The 6,064-nt window shown below is 36.6% G+C and overlaps 1 pseudogene; it reads right to left on the bottom strand.

Moving 5' to 3' along the window:
* Positions 1 to 628: 628 nt before the first annotated feature.
* LOC118600525 lies at positions 629 to 746 on the bottom strand (annotated as a pseudogene).
* Between the last annotated feature and the right edge of the window lie 5,318 nt (positions 747 to 6,064).

Raw genomic sequence — 6,064 nt, 5'->3', positions numbered from 1 at the left:
ACAGTAGCATAAGAGGAGGTTGTATCACTTATCTATGGCTGTAGCAACATCAACAGCAAAAACCTCTAAAAAACTTAGTGGCTTAATGCAACAATATAGTTATTTAGCTATAATTTTGTGGGTCTGCTGAGTAGTTTACCTCTCTGGTCTTGGCTGGCTCTACTTCTCGCTGGTGATCTTGTTTATACATCTTTGTTCAGTAATTGGTTCTGTGGTTCTACTGTTCTGCTCTCAGTTGGTGGGTGGTTGGGGGTTGGCTGATCCCAGATGGTTTCACTCATATGTCTTGCAGTTTGTTGAATATCTTGATTCTTGTCCATGAGGCCTCTCATCCTTAGTAGGCCAGCTAGGGCTTATTCATATGATTGTTTCTGGGTTTTAAGTACAAGAGAAAAAAAGTTTCAAGCCCTATTTGTATCATGTTTGCTAGTGTCCCATTGGCCAAAGCAAGTCAAATTGCCAACATAGAATCAAGGAGGGGATAAATAGATTCCACTTCTTCTTTTTTTCTTTTCTTCTTCTTTTTTTCCTTTTTTTTCTTTTTTTTAGGTGAGGCAACCCTTCGTTGACCTCACAGATTGCAGGGACCTTGTCAGTTTACAATCCCTTATTTTTTTTTTATTTTTTATGCCTGCAGCACCTGGTCTTCCTAGGTGGTCTCCCATCCAAGTACTAACCAGGCCCAACCCTGCTTAGCTTCCAAGATCAGACAGGATCGGGCTTGTTCAGGGTAGCAAGCAGGAGACTAGATTCCATTTCTTGATGTGGGGAGAAGCAACATCATGCTGCATGGATGTGAATGCAAGGAGGGGAAAGATTTTCGACCATCTTAAAAATCTGCCCCAGAATTGCTGACCCACTGGCTGCACTGAATGTAGTTCTAACGATAACCAAAACAGTTTTCCAGGCTCTCTTCTCTCACCAGTTTTTGCTACCTCAGAGCTTAGGGTACTCTTGGCATCTCTCCATCTTGTTTCATCTTCTGTCTTTTCTGCGTTTGGACCATGCTTTTATTCATACTACCAACTCAGTCTGCCTTTTGTCTTTCAGGGTTTCTTTGTTAGTTCTGATATGTCAAGAGCACTTTTTAAAAATTCTCCAGATATCATATGGATTTTTTTCTTAAAAAATTATAAAATTAATTCTAGGCATGTTTTAGGTAAGAATAGGAATCAGGGGCATATTCTTAATCTCCTCTTGTATTACATTATGAAAATTTTATCTTAATTAAGGAATATTATCTGAATAAGTAGTTTCTTTTGGAAGAATAAAAGGGCAAAAAACTGACCACTTTAAAAATTACTCTATTGTATGGAGTTGATGAAAGATTTGAAAATAAGATTTGAAAGATTTGAAAGACTTTCACCTTTAGCTGCTTTTACCCCTGCTACCTAAAGTAGGTATTTAATGAGAGAAATCTATTATTTTTTTTTATTTATCATGTTAGCCATTGTAGTTTCTTCAGTTCAAAGGTTTAGTATTAAAAGTTTCTCCCTTGAACATAGAGCCCTTGTAACATAAAATTATCCTTTGAGAATCAGAAAATATTGAATTTGTCTGGAAAGCTGCTATCCTAATGTGGGGTAATGACAAAAAGTTCAGCTCGTTTATTTACTTCATTGTATTTGTAAGTGGTGCTGTCACACAAATATGCCACTTCTTTAAACTATTTCCTGCAGCATGTATTTTTCCTGGAGAGTGTATACTAGTCCTTTCATTAGTTTCACTTGCTTTCCTAAACTCAAGAGAATTGATGAGTGAATGGATAAGATAAGAACAACAGCAGAAACGTGTCTGAATCCTGAGTTTTCTCCCTCCTGAGTTTTCTCAGCATTTAAATATCCTCATCTGCTCATCTTTAAAGAGCTTCTGTTTATTAACTTCACCCTTACAGAAATTCCCTATCCACAATGACACTTCTCTAAAGAACTACACTCTCTTGTGTCCACTTTCTCATTTCCCACCCTCTCCCATTAGGCTTCTTCATCCAAACTCTATTGAAGTTGCTAAAGTCATTCATCACCTCTTTGCCACTGAACCCAGTGGGAAAATTTCAATCTTTATTTATTTAGCAAACATAATTAGCATTCCTGTTATATTCTGAGCACTGTTCTAGGAACAGGGATATAGTGTTGAACAAGACAGATGAAATTCCTGGAGTCATGGAGCTCACATGAAAAAAAAATATATGTATCAGGTAGCGATAAGTGTTATGAAGAAAATGAAGAGAGGGAGAGAGTGGGGCGGGGGGGGGGTGGTGGTGAGAGAAGAGAGAGAGAAAGAGAGAGAGAGAGAGAGAGAGAGAATGCATTGACATGTAAATGACAAGAAGGAGCCAGCCTAACTTCATTTGAACCCAAAGCAATGGGAAGAGCCACTGTGGCTTCTGCTGTGGCATCTCTGATGAAGGCAGTGCTGAAGCTCTCTTGGGCAGAAGATGAGGAGGTGTTAGATTGGTGTGGTGGTTGGATTCTCCTTGAACAAGCATCCAAGGCCCAGGAGATGGTAGGGTGGAGCAAGTCTGGAGAGATGCATAAACAGCCCGATCGAGAGCCATGAGAATAGTGACATATTATGGATCTCAGGCAGCAAAACAACTCTTTCCTTACAGCTCAAAAAAAAAAAAAAAATCAAACAGATATATTAATAGTCCAGTTTCCAAGGGCCTGAATAGCCTTATCAACAGTGTGTGGACTGCACTTGATTTATGGTTTCACCATCACAGCAAAAATGCCCGTTGTTGAAAGTTTTGAAAATCTTTGCCATAATATTCTAAGGAATTGTGACTGCTTATTAGACATGTAGTTTGCTATGGTGTTGTATTGACCAGGCAATTGCTCATGTTGGTATTTGTAGGTAACGATTTGATAAATTAGATGATTGCTGCTATATAAGGAGCAGTTTGTGTTTGCCTTTTCTTTGATAATTCACTGGAAAACTGTGAATAATAATATCACATATAAAAGAGACAAGGAAGGATAACAGTATAAGGGAATAAATTTTCTCTGTAAATAGCAGATAGTCGTGAATCTTTTATTAAATTTTCCAGGCAGGGAGCTTGTCACTCTAAACTTGTTTTTATTGTAAGGAAAGTTTAGACTAGTTATGATCTTATTATTCCAAAGCGATAAATAGAGTTTAACTATTTTACATTTTGACCACATTTTTTCTTTTGGCGGGGAGGGCAGGGTCAAGGGTAAAATAAAAAGCCATTATTGAACATTTTAAGCATAATAGTTCTTAGTTGTAAGCAATGGAAACCAAATTTAGTTTATTTGAGAAGAAAATTAGTTATTCAAAGGACATTGGGTTAGAGACCCAGTCTCGGGGCTATGCAGATGTTAACTGTCCAAATTATGCTACAAAACTAACTCTGTGGGAACATTGCTGTTATTGCTTCTAAGAACTACATTGTTGACTTCCCTCGCAATGGACTCCAGAAGCTGCACTGAGCTTTGCTATCCCTGCTACCTAAAGAACTTGATTTTTTTGACAGCCACCTCCATTACCATAGATCATTTATTCCTCTGTACCTCACCTGACAAGGGGAGTGAGACTGCCTTGGCCAGCAAGAGTCTGTTATGAGATTTCGTGACTTTGGGGTACTTATGACATCCAATTCATCCGTTTCCTCCATATCTCAGTTTTGTTCTAGCCTAATCAATGCTTTTACTTTCACATAAGTGATCTCAGTGGGCTATGAGTTCAGCTGACATTATAATTTAGAAACCTGCAGGATCAAAGTTTGAGTTTGATTTTCAGCTCTCTTAGCCCTGCATCTGAAAGAGATAAGAGATTCCTTGAGCAGTCAGAGAAACTTGGGATTTCGCTTCATGCCTCTAGCCAAGAATTTGTGATTTCAGCTTGTCATTCTTTTCTGTTAAGCAGCATAGCACTGTTAGAAGCAACATCCATGTCTCATAGTTATTGAATTCCTCAAACCCGTCATATACTTCTGTGGCAGTGTTTTATGTACTCTTTGTTAGCATTGCCTTCAACAAGGACTCCTTTAACTTAATAATTGTATAATTTGTGCCATGGGCTTCCAGAATCTCATCTCTTAACACTGGCTGGATTTTCATTGTTTTTATTTTTAACCAAGCAAAATATCCACTTATATTTTTCTGAGGGACCATTGCCTGTAGCTGCAACTGGTACCAATCTATATTTTAGTGTTTTTAGTTACAACAACTCTATATGATATAAGCAGAAAGTGAATTAATTATTAGAACAGTTAATTGCACAGAATCCCCAGAGCTACAGAGCTAAGAACAACGCTCTAAGTAATGTCCTATAAGGACTCCATTGCTGCTGCTACTGAAACTGGGTGCCATACTTTGCATCACTGAAAGCTTGAAGTTTCAAGTTTCAAATTCTGTCATCAATAGAGATGTGAGTATACATTAGAAGCATTGCAGGTGTGGTGGCATTGTGATAATATTAATTAGTATTTGTTGAGTGCTCATTAGATAATGCTACATGGATTATTTTATGTAATCCTCAAAATAAACTTAAATATTTAGTATTAGCATCTCTATTTTACAGATGAGGAAATTGAGATTTAGGCCAGTAAAATACTTTCCCAAGGTCATTCAGGTAGGCAGGAGTAGGATTTGGACCTATAGTTATCTGACTGAATTTTCCTCATTTATGCCATTAAGTAACACTGTCTCTTATTATTGAATGTAGATTTAACTGCTCTGCTTAGAATTTAATAGAATTTGATGAGAAAATTAAGATGGAGGATGCATGTTTAACAAAGAAAGGCAGAGAAACAGCATGAGAGCTACATGGGGGAGTCATGGGCTAGAAGTTAATGTGTCTCCTGGGTAGACCTGTCCTGTATCAGAATTAAGAAAATCTTCCTAGGACAGCTGAGTTATGGTCATTATGCTTGAAAGCCTTCATACTCCAAGTATGATACATGGAGAAACAGTATTGACATAACCTGGGAGATTGTTAGAAATGGCTTTGTTTATGAAAGAATGAAATAGGAATAGCAAATAAAGGAAGTTGAGAAGCTTCCCGAATGAAGTCTTTCATGTTTTTATGTAGGAGAGTTTTTTGCGTTCTAATTAAAATATTTCATTGTGTGTAACATAGACAAATTGTACAATTAAGTTTTTCTGACGTATTTTCTTTCTGTTCTCTCCTTTTAATTACATTATAAGGAATAATATATGTATACCTATATAAGTGAAAGATAGTAACATATACTAAAGGATCTAACTATGAGTCCGTGTTTCCTCATTACTATCTCTTTAGTATTTTCTGTGCTCTTTATTCTTTCAAGTTTTTAAATTCCAAGTAGTATTATAGAGCTTGCAAGTCACATAGTACCTAAGAGATAATTCAATCGTAGCCCTCACTGACTTGGACCAATATCTGTCTTGCCTTCTTTGCTCTTTTTGTTTCATGGATCCTGGAGTAGAATTTTCTTGCAAAGATTACTTAAATTCTCGTTTCAGGGGGCATCTGCCTGTCACAGATACATTTGTGAGAAAAGAATCATAAGGTTTTCTTGATAGAACCAAAAAAGCTTTTCTCAGTTTATGTGGCTATTGTCCTAACCAGATATCTCTCCAGGCCCATTAAGTCTTGGAATGCATGCATTAAGAAAGAACTAAGATTGTCTTGCCTATGGACATGTGCTGAGTGAATGGAAAGTTTCCAGATATATGTCCACAAAGAATGTTTAATGAAGACAACTGGTGTCTCTGAATTGGTTTGTTTTCCTGATTGTTCTTAAGACTGTAACTAAACTATAAACACTTTTGAGGCACTAAGTATACAAAGAAGGTATTTAAATGATAAAACCTTTACCATTATTAGGACACTACCCTCATTTGCATTTATTTTATTGTTAAAGTTTTTGAAATGATTTATTGATTCATTTTTAAAAGATTTTTATTAAATATAGCTAATATACAATTTTGTATTAGTTTCAGGTGCACATCAGGTTATTTAGCATTTATATACCAAGAAAAGTGATCACCATGGTAAGTCTAGCAACCATCTGACACCATACAATGCTATTACACAATATTATTGACTATATTCATTG

The sequence above is a fragment of the Rousettus aegyptiacus genome, unplaced genomic scaffold (assembly GCF_014176215.1).
Source record: "Rousettus aegyptiacus isolate mRouAeg1 unplaced genomic scaffold, mRouAeg1.p scaffold_m13_p_3, whole genome shotgun sequence".
NCBI lineage: Eukaryota > Metazoa > Chordata > Mammalia > Chiroptera > Pteropodidae > Rousettus > Rousettus aegyptiacus.
Note: the sequence above shows the minus strand (reverse complement) of the source record. Positions and strands in the feature narration are given on the sequence as shown.